This window comes from Haliaeetus albicilla, chromosome 2, assembly GCF_947461875.1.
Source record: "Haliaeetus albicilla chromosome 2, bHalAlb1.1, whole genome shotgun sequence".
NCBI classification, from domain to species: Eukaryota; Metazoa; Chordata; class Aves; order Accipitriformes; family Accipitridae; genus Haliaeetus; species Haliaeetus albicilla.
Genome location: NC_091484.1, coordinates 72,415,803 through 72,431,125, shown reverse-complemented (window position 1 = coordinate 72,431,125; position 15,323 = coordinate 72,415,803). Strand labels below are relative to the sequence as shown.

At 41.0% G+C, this 15,323-nt stretch overlaps 1 protein-coding gene across 2 annotated transcripts in view; it reads left to right on the top strand.

Moving 5' to 3' along the window:
• The window catches only part of DPP6 (dipeptidyl peptidase like 6), a 575,225-nt gene that overhangs the window by 140,638 nt on the left and 419,264 nt on the right, over positions 1 to 15,323 (top strand). The window lies entirely within an intron of this gene.

Here is a 15,323-nt window from a genome sequence, read left to right as displayed (position 1 = left end):
AGCAGGAATAATGAAATTGCTTTGTTGTCCCTTTTCTATGCACGCTGCACATAAGTAAAAGCATGGTAGAACCTGACCTTGCTATGCACAGAATGCAGTGCTCAAGACCTGCCTGTAGGAGGGCAGATGTTTTGCAATGCTTCTGTGGAGAAGTTTGGGGTGCTTTGCAGTATGCCATAATTCAGTGTTTACACAGCTGTCACTCTCTCCTGTGTACATTGACACAAAACAACCCCATGCTCCTTTGAATGAAATATTTCAGCCCAAAGATTTGAATGTTTTAAAAAACATTTGTGCAGAGCAAACCACAGTGGTTTAATATGAGTACAAGCATTCCTCATTTTTAATGAGTGCTTACAGGCATCTGCTATGATACCAGTTATTTACAGAAGGAAAATTAGAAATGTTACCCAGCATGTTACTGGTATAATTAAACTGACTGAAATATAAGGTAGCAGTGCACAATAAATGATAAAATTATTTATTGAAAAAATTAAGTGCTGCTAACACTTATCTAACACAAAAGATTTTGCAATGGCAGACTTAATAAATATGCCTTTTCTGTAGTGCTGTTTTCCACAAAACATAAATCCTTTTTGTTAAATAAGATGACTGAAAGAAAGCACAGAGTTATGGAAATACATGACTGATGAAGAGAAGGCGATATGAGTTATTCTAATGTAAAAAGCTGTCTCACATCTCTAATGCTGACCTTTTCCCAGTGAAATACATTTACAGTGTTACATGTTACTTGTTAATAATTTCAACTACTCTGGTCTTTGAGTTCACAACTCTTAGCTTGAATATGTATTTTAAAGTAACTGTGACCATTTTCCAGGAGACAAAAGAGTCTGATCATTTTTCACATGTAGACGTAACTAGGACAAATGTCTGTCCTTGGCATCCAGGTGCTTGCCTACCATTAATCTTCACAGCCCCCTCTGGGGTAGGTGGAAGTTAGTATGCACGTATGTTATTCCTGGGGTAACTTAAACAGAATCAGAGCAGCTTGCCCAAAATTTAATCCTGGTCTGACTCAACTTAATAGGAGATAAACGCATCACTTCGCTGGAGGCATAATTTCCCACACAGTAAACATGCAAGACAGTAATCAGGAGTTCCTGTCTGTGCAGCCAACAGCCAAATCACTTGGCTGTGGCCTGTTTGCTGACTCTTCCTATACATGTAGGCTAAGCTGGAGCTCCACATAAACCTGTGTGAGATGGACTCATATTTTAAATGAGGCCAAGATGGTATTCTACCTTCTTCTGCTATTTTTGTCTTTTAAAAAAGTCCTTACCGCAGTTCTCTAACTTGTAAAAATTATACATATCTTTTATTTTGCTCATTGGAAATGTTCATCTGGTATTTGTGACCTTGGAATAGGGAAGTGGGTAGGTCTTGTGCTAATGTTAATCATGTGTAAAGGCATTTATAAAGGTATTTAAAAGGTTACCGTTCTCAGAGGAATAATCAGGGCACTGCCTGCAAAGTAATGAAAATTTAAAAATAAGTAGTTGAACAATGCAATGTAGAAATGAATAGGCTGTAGAAACCCCCACATAATGTCAAGATTGTCTGCCTGTTTCTAACACACTTTTTATGAAGAAAGGGAATATTGACATATTGGTTCTAATTTCAGATGCCCTAATAAAACAATGTCTTGCTACATGGGCTCAGGGATTACTCCTGTCTCTGTAAAGCGTCTACAGTAGCTTTTTCTCTCTTTTTCTGATGCTGAGTATTGCAATATAGGGGCCAAATGACTCCAGTCTGTTAGAGGGCTAAGGCCAAAGAAGTGTGTAGCTAATCATATCATTTGCAGAATGAATTTCTGGCTCTTGCACACCTCTCCTTGATATATTCACCCTCATCTCATTGCTTTCCTTTTGTCATCTTTTGCTAGGAAAGTGAGGTGCAAGTATTTGTTGAGCTGTGTGTATGTACTATGTAAAGATGTTCATTGGTGTTAAATCAGTCTTCTTTTAAAATGGGGTCAGTTCCTTATCTATATGAGTACAGCCCTGGGAAATGCATTTTGTGGATCATGGGTGGTGTCATCTTCAGCAGCAGCAAGCTGTTGAACAGTCATCTAAGGGAGAGGACATGGAAGGGGGGTGAGACTCTGGACCTCTCATTGCAAAGGACTATTCCTAGTACTTACCTGTTCACAAATTATATTCACCCTTGCACCAGGGCAGTCGTACTCTTCTAGATGATTGCAGTACTTTGACTTCAAGACCAAGGTCCAGGTAATCATCGTCTTTTTCAATAGTTTTAGAAAGCCTTTCAATTTACCACATTTTATTGGGCACCCAGCAAAGAGATTAGAGCTGAGAAGGACTCAGGTTTCAAGGCTTCAAAAATTTTGCTGCCCTGAATTGGGATGGGTAATCAATCTTGGAAATGTCTGCTTTGTGGCAAGCCAAAGAATAAAATTAATTAGGGTCAACTGAAATGATTTATTTTAATTTCAGGCTTCTTTTTTTTTTTTTTTCATTCTTCACCAGGATTTCAAAATCACTTCATTTTTGGAAATAAATTTGTGTTATTTTTCAGTCTGAAAGTGGTCCATTTATATCTTCTAATCTTAAGCAATAAATCCCCCTCCACAAATGTCTTTGAACTGGATATTTTCTTTTAAGCCAGACCTTTTTCCACCAGCAGTTTTAACTTCGATGGATCAGCATTTTCCAAGAGTATCATCAAATAGTTCCTGACCAGCTCTCTTGAGTGCCTGATGAGAGTCAGATAAAAGAAGTAGAATTGGACATGGTTTCCAAATGAGAGCTCATTTTCTGTGCAGTCACTATGCTTTCACATATATAGTGATTTCATATGTTTCTTTTAACTTCATTATCATCTATTCTTTGTTTCATGTTTTTATATCCTCATGAGCAAGTAACATTTTTTATGATAAAAGGGAGGTTCTACAAAATAGGAGAATCCTAGATAATGTTTGACTCAGACTCTCCATTTAGGTTGCTGTGGCTTTTTTGAACCATTTTCTATTGTATTTTGGTATTGCTTTGTGTTTTACTGACTATTCAATATATTTCCCACAGAGACTAGTTCTATGTGTTTCCTGTAGTGAAGACTATTCAAATGGACTATAATCCTGTAATAGTTTATAGCAAAATCAATTTGATATGCCTTGGAAAACATTCGCTTGTACTACAGTCAAAGGAAATGTGTGTGCAGAGCTGAGAATTTATACTTGTAATGAATTTTTTTAAGATGGAAATGCATGTGCTTGCATAATCGAGGGTCCTTTTTTGTTCTACTTAATTTTTCCTTTTCCCACCTCTTTTTAAGGAGAATCCTATTTTATCACCTTAGTTAGCTAGGAAGTTTTTAGGATTTAGGACTTTATTTCAGAAGATCTCCTGTTCAGCTTTTTTTGTGTGAATTTAGCTCCAAATGTTCTGAGTGCCTCCATGGAAATAATTAGGTGAATTATTGCCGTGTAGCTCTGTGTAGAGTACCTGCCTGGTAGCACATCTTTGAGTTAATATTTAAGAACTACTGCAGCACCCTCAAGTGGTGATGCTGATCTGTATTTACAGTTGGTTTTTTTTTTCAAATGTTTATTTCTGGGGTTATGAATCATTTTAATGCTTTGGGCTGACCTGCTCAGATATTGTCAGACCCTGCAGTCCTTACTGAGGTAAAGCTCGCACTGAATACAATTAATCACGCTGGAATCTGAACAACAGACCGGGAAAGTTTTCCTTGGATTGTCAAATGATTTTATGGAGGGCATAAAGCATTCTCTGTGCCCGCAGTAACTCTGGCTTTTCTGTCAGTTGGGCTGGAATAAATAACCTGAGAACCCTACAGAAAGAGAAACCAGTACATTAGGGTTTTTCTCAGGACTGCAGTTGCAAACGTAGAACAACTGTGGCATAAAAAATACAATTGCTTGAGCACAGCCTGCATCCCCCGCCTGGCCAGTGACATCTATAGTAATGACTTAAGAAGAATGCTATTTCTTAGGGAAGTTTTACTATCTTTGTAGTGTAGTTCTCTGACTTCAGCTTTTTTTCCATTAGCTGCCTATTTTAAGCAAGCAGCTGTGTACCAGACCAGGTGAATGGCCCTGTTTTAGGGCCCGTTGCTTCCAAAATTAGCAAGTGGCATCTGTCCTGATGCTCCACCTCCCTCTAATTCTGCTGATTTTCCCCAGTACTCGACATAAAGAGGGTCATTACCCCACAGAATAAGTGGCCATAGGGTGAAGTCTGTGCACTCTTCTGACCCCAGTACAGACTTGCATGAGCAAATCACTTGGCGCCGCTGGTGTCATCTGTAAAACACCGACAAGGAGTTTTATTTCAGAAGTTTACTGTGAGACTTAATGGATGTTGTCTCCACTTTAAGGGCCTTAAGTGAAAACAGATATCAAAATGCTTACTCTCTTGTCCCTTAAAATAGTGTGTGCTGGGCAGAGGGCACAGACTGGCAGGACTGGAAGTACTCCCTTGCCACCAGCACAGCTTTGTGCCGTATGTGCTAATGCTGCAGGTTAGCAGAATGGCACAGCTGCTTGTTTACCACTGCAACTTCCAGCAGGTCCAGCATGTTTTCTTTCTCAAACTCAGAGAACAGGCTTGAAAAGCACTATAAACAAAATAATTTTATTTCTGAAGGGCAGAATGTGATCCATACTCTTATTTTTAATATGGTTTTGATTCCAATGGATTATCTTCAGATTATTATTAAGAATTAATAATTATTAAGAAAATACTAATTTTTATTTTTCATTTTTGCCCTTACTCCCAGTTATTTGACACAAGAAATAGAAATCACTAGCATTTTAGGCTTTGTCCTCACGTCATTCTTTTTTTTTTTTGCCTCTCTTTCCCTAAAAGACTCATCTCATTTAAAGTGTGCCATCTAGGTTGTCATGTATATAACAGACTGCATTGTGTTCCCAAGAAAGCATGTCAGTAGAGGGCAGGGTCCAGCAGTAGTGAGTTTCCAAAGGGATCTGATAAAGAAATGACAACTATTTTCTAATATGAACTAGATAATGGACAAAAATTACGTGTGATGGAACATATTTAATATAATATCTGTGCTCTCATCTTAAAGGCCTGCTGTCAGCTTAGAAATCACACTGTGAAGATATCAGTCTCTTTTTTTATTTTATTTTTTCTATAGAAAGGCACTACTGGTAACACAAAAGAGAGAGAGAGATTACTTTGTAAACCTGCCTTAGGCTGCTCCTAAAATAAGCAGAAAGGTGCAGTCAGACCTCTCCCACCACGGCTGCAGTACTAAGCTGGGATATGCCGGCAGCCCACACTGCAGCTGACCCACAAACCTACTTTAAAACATTTTGGGGCACATGTGGGGCTTGCAAGGTGGCAGTATGTGTGGCTTCTGCCGTCTCTTAAACTAGGTGGCTTGGCTAGAGAATTGCCCATGGCAGAGAGGGGAGCTGAAGCTCACCACGAGAATCCCAGTCAAGAGTCAGCCATGAGAACAGGGAGCCCCTTAGCCCTGGATCATAAGCTCAACACACAGGTACATTACAGATAAAGCAATGCTTCTCTACAGCTCCCTGGAAAAAGCAGGCCAAAGATGAAATAATTGCCTGTGTATTTATTTAGAAATAGGCCTTGGTGAGTGTTCTGAAAGTAACACTATTTTGGGCTTAAGAGACCAGCAAATTCTAAAGGTTTGAGCCACTTGCAAATGTTTTCTTTCCTTTTTCACGGAATCATAGAATCATTTAGATTGGAAAAGACCTTTAAGATCATCAAGTACAACTGTCAACCTAACACTACCAAGTTCACCACTAAACCATGTCCTAAGCACCACGTCTACACGTCTTTTAAATACCTCCAGGGATGGTGACTCAACCACTTCCCTGGGCAGCCTGTTCCAATGCTTGACAACCCTTTCAGTGAGGAAATTTTTCCTAATATCAAATTTAAACGTCCCCTGGTGCAACTTGAGGCCATTTCCTCTTGTCCTATCGCTTGTTACTTGGGAGAAGAGACTGACACGCACCTCGCTACACCCTCCTTTCAGGTAGTTGTAGAGAGTGATATGCTCTCCCCTGAGCCTCCTTTTCTCCAGGCTAAACAACCCCAGTTCCCTCAGCCGCTCCTCATAAGACTTGTGCTCTAGACCCTTCATCAACTTTGTTGCTCCAGCACCTCAATGTCTTTCTTGTAGTGAGGGGCCCAAAAATGAACACAGTACTCAAGGTGCAGCCTCACCAGTGCCGAGTACAGGGGGACGATCACTTCCCTGCTCCTGCTGGCCACACTATTTCTGATACAGTCCAGGTTGCAATATTTTCTTGCAAATTCTTTAGTACAAAGAAAGCTCTGTGTGTTTCAAGATTAGGCAGATGCCTTTGGTAGGAAAGTCCCAGGTAACTCAAATTCTTTCAAGTCCAGTGTGACGTCTCAGATTCTATCCAAAACACAGTTTTGCCCCTCTTTGGGGGGACTGTCCCACTTTCTGGTTATGTCATCTCAGTTATCCAGCAGTTGTTTCCACCTCTAACAAATTGTTGCCTGCATTTGTCATAGTGTGCTGCAAATGTCAGTACTGCATGTGCTTTGCCTTGAAGGACCCGTATGTTTCTAGATGACACAACTAGGCCATGCTAATTGGTTTTGAGGTGTCATCCACTTCCAAAAATACCAAGAAATACCAATACAAGGATGTGTTCCTTTGAACGGGAATACTCTTTTCTCAGCAAAGGATATTTTCAGGAAATTTATTATCCCCAGAATCAGTAGTGAATTCTGTTTTACTGAGTTACTGGATAGGCAAAGACATATTTAAATTGGTGAATAATGGCTAGAATAAACAATTCCCACAGAAAAATGGTAAACTTTGATCAGTCTCATGAAACTGAAGAAGGTTTTAGTGCGGTTATTGATATGAAATCATTGAAGATGTAGTGTTGAGAAACAGTTTAATGATTATCAAGAACCTTAAATTCCAGATAAATGGTGGTGCTGTTTCTGTCTGCTCATTGCTGGTAGTGTTCCTGGAGGAGAGGCACCAGCTAGTGTAGCAAGTGGTGTTTCATCAGAAATTGTTACTGCCTTAAGTCATGGTGGCTTCATTTTTTCAACAATTGCTTTCAGTGTTGGTGCTTTTACAAAATGCAGCTCTGGCTGTGTTGCTGAAGTCCTGTTGATGTCATCATTGCAGAAACTGTGATGGACTCAAAGGTTGGTTTTTGGAGGCCTGTTGTGACATTTTTAGCTGCCTAGTTGCTGCTTGCTTGCTTTGTGGAGGGGAACAAGAGGATCTGAATACTGCTGTGGGCTTGCATAACTTGGAGGGAATTAGATTATTTTTCTCTGGAAGAGCAAATCAGACTTCTTTTCAGAGGTTTGAAATTATCAGTTGCAGTCAAAATTTCACAGGATTGCCTTTGTCACAGTTGTATTCAGATCATGATGAAGCAGCTTGAATTTTCTTGCTTAGCAGAGTCCTGGATTGCTTTTATCTTTGCGGTGAAATTATTGGAACATCCCTAAAGTTAGTTTTCCCACTTTCTTTAGTTTGGCTCACTTGGCATGCTTTTATGATTCCTTGGCATATGAAAATAAATATATGTATAGATCTACCTCTAAGTCAGGAGGGACTAGAAATATGCATGTCTTGTTTCACAAAGCTTTGGGTTTATTTATTTTTTAAAGATATTACTTAGTAAGCCAATAAGATCTATATCGGCTTAACTAGCAACTAGAAATCAAATGCCCCTAAATTTAGGTACATACAGTGAATACATCAAGATGCATGTGAATATCCACTGGAATTTTCCAAAGCAGCAGCTCGTATTGATTATACCATCACTGATCTGATTTTGGTAATTCCAGTGTGTACTCCAGTACCTTGCATTGCTAAATACCTTTGCAAAGCTGACCTTAGTGCCTGTGACATAATTTGAAAGAGTGCGGTAAGGTTAAAAGGAAGCACATATGTTGATGACTAAATCAAGGCACATCCTAAGAGGTATTTAAAATTAAAATCTCTCTTTAGTTGGCTTGTTTGTTGATCCTAAATAACTGTACTCATAAACCTCTGTTAAATCGGTAAGGACATAATTTATTAATCTCCTCTCAGTATTCCGTGCTTGTCCTTGTGTCTCCCACCTCTTGAAAAATGAATACACTGTTGGGATAGCCATTTATAATCCTGTATATTTACTGTTACATAATGGCAGTTGACCGAAAGCACTAACAAACCTTTAAAATAGCTTCCGCGAGCCTCAGGCATTTTAGACTATGTTACTAAGACAGGTGAATTGGACGAATGGGGTAATTTGTACTTAGAAAACTGTAAGTGAACTGGTAAGCTTTTTTCCTAATCAATTTATGAAGACAAATGGGCAGGAAAGAACATGCACCAGCACTAATAGTGAAGTAGCACAAACATCTACCAATTCAAATTAGTGCCAAATCCAAAAAGGAATTATTTACTTTTAGGTGATTTCAGGGCACTTCAGACAGCTAATCTAGATCTGTGTTCCATAAAGTCCCTGCTTACAGCCCACTTAACTCCACATGACTGAAACTCAATAGATGTTTTCCTGTTCAGTCTGAAAACTTTCTGAAGTACCTACAGTGGCAGTTCTGCACATTCAAAACTGCCCTGAGAAGACATCTCAAGGCAGCTCCTCACCTGTCTGTAATCTTGATGGGAGACAGAAACTGGACGGAATTGTACCCACAGCCTTCAAGATTCCCTGATCCACTATTTATTTCTAGAGAATAACCAACATGCTCTCCCACAGGGTGGGTTTTTTAAAAATTTCCATCATTGCTCCTTTCTTTGTAAAAGGCTGCAAGAGAAGAGCATTTGACTATGCTGAATCTGTGCCAAACTGGAGGAAGAAACGTATGTCTGGCAGGCCCAGAATGAGAACAAAGCAGTAGAAGGATAGTTTGTTAGCTTAATGGTAGCTTGCCTTTTTGAGATGTCCATCTCTCTCTCTCTATGCTTTTTTCTCTGCATATTCATATTTCTCTCTAGGGTTTTCCTTCAGCTGTGGGGTTCCAAAACCTAAAATTGTCATTACATCCCCTGGGTCTTTTATTAAATCTAGGTTTTAGTTCTCTTCCAAGCAACAGGAAAGCTGTCCATTTAGTGACAGCTAGTCTGAGGAGTCACAGATCTGTTTGAAGAAAATCTCTGTATTATAAAGAAGTCTTTAAATGAAAGTATTTTGTCTTGTCTTCTCCCTTTGAAATCTGTGGCATGCATTTGAAATGCTGACTGGTTAAATCCTTTCCGTTTCTGTAAGATTCTGCCTGCACAAGTTCTTTTCGGCAAGTGGACATTCAGAATTTCTCCAAGGTATGACGCTTCTGTGTGCTACCAATTTTATAGTGCTGAATTAGAGAGGAATTGCATCAGCTTCTGCCAACATGGACAATTAAGGGTGTGCAGATGTGGCTCAGGCACTTAAGATAGAGCAGGAACCTTGTGCATCCCTTTCACATACAGAGCTGAGCATAATCTCTTGCCTCAAGACAGAGTCCAGCTGAAGTAGCTGACTTCAGTGCCAGTGGATACATTTGCAAGATGGTTACTTTTTTGATAGACCTGCAACAGCCTACTTTCCCTTTCTGAAGAAAAATTTATTTCCTTTTCTTACTGAAAATCCCCTTGAGAGATCATATTAGTCAGGCAAACTGGTTGTTGTCATGGCATATTTGACTTGAGCATCAAATACTGGCAAGTTACAAAGCAGAGAAGAATATGTGTAGTGGAGACCAGTTCAGCAACATTTACTGAGTCTTGCATGGCTGCCAACAGCTCTTGGCATCCAAAGAAAAATGTATTTATCTGTAACTTTAATGCTTAACTTCCTGGCTTCTCTTGAAGACGTGGAATTGGGATCTCGTCCTAACTTCTCTCAGATAAAGCTTCCAAAGACAGAATATTAATTAAGGCAAGAAAGACAGTCTTCAGTGCAAATTCTTATTTGCATGTATGGCAATACTAGGTACAGTGGTAGTCCAGGACCCCAATGTGGTGTACAGCTGCAAAAGCACATGTGTATCTGTACCTTCTTTTACTTAGGCTTTGCAGTTACCTTTTCTAGCAGCAAACTTGCACAACCCTTGCTCCTGAGTGCTCTCTTCTATGTTTGGGGTTTTTTTCTGCCTTTCATCACCCCTGCACCAGTTGTGAAATCGTAAAAAATCATATGGGAAAGACCTTCATGGTCATGTGGTCTATCCTTTTGCCAGTTGGCAGGATTATGCAGTACAGCACATTTTCTAGTGCCTCATATAGGCTATCCTCAGCATTAGGACTTTCACCCATTTCCTTTGGAAACAGTCCTGCTCACACTACTGGGAAGTACTTGCTGATATTCAGCTATGTGTTCTTGATTTCATTTAATTAGGCCTAGGTGTGTATCAAGACTCTTGGTGGATAAAATCACCTGTCTACTGACCACCGAGTGAACATTTATCCACCAGGTGTTGGAAGTACCTTCTGGAGCTGCTGATCTCCCTGGCTTTGAAAATCCTCCCATTGTGTGGCTCCAATTAACCTTGTACCACTCCAGCCTGTCTCCTCACTCTCCAGGCATGTTGGTGCTTTCCACCTCTGCCAGCTTTGGTTCATTTCTTCTCTGCCTCTTTGACCTCACCTGCCTTCATCTCCTTTATCTCTCATCCCTCCTGGTACTTCACTGTGTCCCTGCCTCTTCTCTGTGCTTTTGTTGTTCTTTCTTCACTGCTCCCTCTGGGTCCATCTCTTCCCCTGAAGAGCCTTTTCTTCCAGCCTGCTTTCTTTTTTTCCCCCAAATCTTGTATCCTGTAAAGCCATTTTTGCCTACTGTTCCCAGTACTTGAGTATCAGTGTTTTCTTTTCCCCATAAAAAGCCTTCATTCAGCCACTTGTGGAAGACTGAATTATTCTTGCAATGCCCAGAAAACTAATTATTCCAATGCTTCACTTAGTCCAGCCTGGAAAGCTAGCTTGCTTGTTTGTTTAGGAGTTTGGGGTTGTTTGGGGTTTTTTGAATTATTGTAAGGCCTGCAAGATTATTTTTTTGAATAATCTGTGTGATGCCAGAGAGAAATATGCTTCTCTGTGGCCCAAGCTCACTCACTGTCCAATGCTGCATTTCTACTGAATTTGCTCTGATAGGCTACTAGCACAAAGAATGACTTAAGTGAACAGTTTGGCATACTAATTCCACAGTATATATAATACCCCTCAGTCTTCAGCAGCCCTAGTGTCACTTATTTTGACACAATGGTATGCTCCCCCCAGCACACATGTTAGATCAAAATGAACGATCGAGTGTACCCTCAGGGACTGCTGAATTGGTGCATTTGACATAGGAAAGAGAATTTCTGTTCTGTTTTGGTTAGGTTGGGTTTTTAGATGACACCAGACAGCAGGTGTATAGATGTCATAAGCCTGGGGCCATTAGAGATTCACAATGTTGGACGTTTTTATCTTGGCTAACAATAGTGATAGGAGTTAAAATAGTGTATCTTTGGTTCTGTAGTGCCTGGAGAGTTGCTATTATAAAAAATCAGAGAGATTACATTAATAAATACAGTCATTTAAAGAGCAAATATTAATTTGAGGTTTTGTGGAGTGATATGAAAAGATAATCAGCAAATTCTAAAATTCCATCAAAAGTTCATTGGAAAAGGAAAATACAATATTTTAAATAATAAAGTGTAAAAAGTGTACTTGGACTATTGAAAAAATTATTTAAAAAAAAATAAATTCACTAATCAGCTGCTTATAACTATCACCACCTGAAAACTAGAAACATGTTTAGCTCTGTTTACAACATACTCTATATTAATTAGATGCCAAGTTCAAAGTTTAAGCAAACATAAATTGCTTAGTCAGAATAGAAGAATGGAACATGAATAACAATGCTTGAATTCCCTGACAGGCAAAAGTAATATTAAAAAAAAAAATCCAAGAGAAATATTGCTGGATTATTTCTTTGCCAGTGTTATTCTGAGAAGGCTTGTCCAAGAAGGAATCTTTTATGTACAGTTTTAAAGGCAGTAGGGCTTGGGTTTGACCTGCTTTTGATAGTGTTACATTAATAGTGCTGAAATGTGGGGATGCTGTTTGTTTATACAACGTGGAAAAACCAAGTGTCATTTTTATCTGTATGCTTTAAAAATGTCAGTAAAACATAATTACTTTGCTGCTGCAGGGAAAATATCTTAAGCTAACACACTTTATTTTGATGGAAATGTCACTAGTTAGGAATCAAACCTTGCAAAACTTTGGATACTGAATTAAATATACAACTAAGAGATGCTTGAGGACACTGTTTTGAAATGCCTTGATTTTTATCTTGGGATCTGTCTGCAGGATTTGGGGAAAGGATCTTTCTTACATATGTGTGTTTAAAGACAAGAATCTTACGTTTGTACTTCTGAAATATTTTGCCTCTTTAAACATATTTCATAATGCAAGTTGCTTTCTTCTCAAATCTTGCCATAGGCTGAAAAGGTCTTTTGCTGTAATGAAACCCCGGTTACTGATACGGTGTTTATTGCCATTTTGCTATCATGTCTCAATGATTCCTGTGTTTCTTTTTTTGGCTCCATCCTGTTTTCTGTGCCCTGTTGGTGTTCACACTGTATGACAGTATCTGGTCATATAACCAGCACGTTGTAGAGGACTCTGGGCTCCAAGTCATGCACAGGTGAACAGCAAATTAACCATGGAATTGCAAGCAGAGAGTAGAGGACTTCCAGCCCTGAGCTGTGACTCAGGAGCGCTGGGTTGTGTCCCTCCCTGAGAGGTGGACAGGACTACCATAATGCATGCTTGTAGGGGACAAGCTACATCCTGAGGTAACTTGTGCACAGGCAGGCTGAAGTGCTCTCCAGAGTCCCTAATGAAATGATCCGGGTCCCCTATGACTCAGAAAAATCCTCCTGCTTTCAATAATGGCATCGACATACTGATTCTGGTTAATCTTATTGCAGGGGGTTATTCAAGAGATTTCTGCCTCCAGCTGCCTGCTCGGCCCTTCTACACAAGGTCACTCTTGCTGTAGCAGGGCTACAGAAATGTGTCTTGCAGTTCCCAACTGGTGCAAACCATCTTCCTTCACCCACTGCGATACCCAGAGCATGACATCGCTTTGCTTCTGCTGTCCCTAGTCTGTCATGGAGTAGAGCGCTGGAATCAGGAAGGCCTTTAAATAGCTGTAATTATTTATTTCAGGGCAAATGAATCACAGCCCAAAGCTGCATGATCAGGATTTTTTGGTGGATGAGGACCATTTGGCTGGTTGTTTTTCAATAAGCTTTTAAAGTATTTGACATTGCAATTTTATGTTCCCTTAATATAATTTTTCCATTAATTGTGTACACACATACATGCACAATACGTGCGTGCATGACTAGACAGACTCGATTATGTGAAATCTTGGTTCTTAAGTATGAAAAACACAAACTGAATGTATTTGGAACTGAATTGGTCCTCAGTGGCTCTTTCAGTTTTGAACTGAGCTGTGAGGCAGAATGTTTACTTTTTTCTGTACTTTCCCTGAGACTTTTTAATTCAGACATTTAATCTTCGGTGGTTTTTTTCTGCCTGCTGGTTTCATCTTGCCTTTTTTTGTGGCTTTCTTTGATTATTCCTTTGTGTCCTAGTTTTCCTTAGAAGTTAAAAATGTATTATTTCTTTTAATTTCATTCTCTTGTTCCTTTATTTTTTTTCAGTGCTAGTTGTCACCACTTCCAAATAGTCATAAAGTCACTCTTAATGCAGTTCAAGATGGAATTTAGCTGATGTAACTGTCCAGATTTTTGGTAGTGTGTAGTCAATTTGTGTCCAAAACATAACTTACGGAGGGGTCCAAGTAGCTTCTGGAAAGTTACCTCTGTTACGATGTGTGTCACTATGACTTAGAAGCTAGACCTTTGCTTCAGAGCATTGTGTGCTCATCTCATTTCTTAATTAAATGTCAGGATCTCAGTTGTGAAGATCAAAATGATTCCTTCTTTCAAGTTCTGTCAGGAAGGTGGCAGAGCGTTTGTTTTTGTTTTGTCTCTCGATGAGATAAGGTTCCCTTTTCATCTAAATGTTAAGACTTTTCATCCCTGACTTTGAAGACACAAATAAAAAGCTGCGGATGAAACTATTCAGATGTAAAGAGATTTTTGATCAGGCAGTTGCTGAAATCATAGAGGGGGTGATAGCTGCTCTTTAGAATATCATATACATGATCTACTGAGGTGGGGGTTTTTTAAGATGGATGAAATTACATGTATCAAAGATGGTATTTCCTTAACAGCTAAAACTTTAAGTAAGATCCGTCTTTAGCAACATCTCAGCCCATCAAATCCACTCACTAAAGTATAATCAAGTTTGTGAGCTCTTCACCAGCAAGTCTCTCAATGGGAATGGGCAAACTCTGCTTCACGCTTTGTGTGTTTCCCGTAAGAGGACGCCCGGTAATCCCAGTATCTCTGGCAAACTTAGAGGTCAAAGAGGAGGAGTATTTCGGGGAGGAGAGGAGGGGACAGCAACTCTGCCACTTTCCTTTAAACCTAAGCATCTGTTGCTATGGAAACCCCGGAGCTTGATGCCGGAGCAACAGGAATTGTCACCCTCTGTCCCGATGCAGCCGTTCTGGGAGCGGCTGGACGCCCGCTGCCAACTCCCCCGCCGCCTCCCCGAGCCCATGCCCGTTTTCTCCTCCGGGAGCTTTAATTAGCGGCCGCGGTTCTCCGCGCCGAGTGAGCGCAGCCCCGCGCCCCCGCGCCGGCGCAAGGGCCGCGGAGGCGGCGGACGGTCCCCGGGCGCCGTCCCGGACCGGGTCAGGATCCGGCCCCTGCCCCGACTCCGGCCTCGACCCCGGCTCCGGCCCAAGCCGGCCCGCCCCCCCCCGGCGCCGGGACCGCGCTTGTTTATCCGCGGCCGGTGCTGCCGGGAGCCACTTTGGGCGGATTTCCACTGAGGGGCGCTGAAGCACGTTTTAATGCAGCAAAAATGAATTAATACAAAAATAGTAAGAGACACAATTTACCGGATTCTTTTAAAAAGCGACGACAACAACATCCAAAAACCCGCAACCTCCCCCCCCCCCCATTCTCCCCTCCCTCCTCTCCCCGGCCGGGGGGAGGCGAGGGAAGGAGGAGGACGGAGTGGAAGGGACGGGGACCGGGCACTTGCCCGCTTTGCCGGGCAGAGCCGTGCCCGCGGCCGGCTGGAGCAGTGCAGGGCAGCGGAGAGGCTTCGCCCTCCCTCCCCTTGCCCTTTCCCCGGAGCCGAGCCGCTCCAGGCACCCCGGCCTCCCGGCTCCCCTCCGGCTGCCGGTCCCGCCTCCC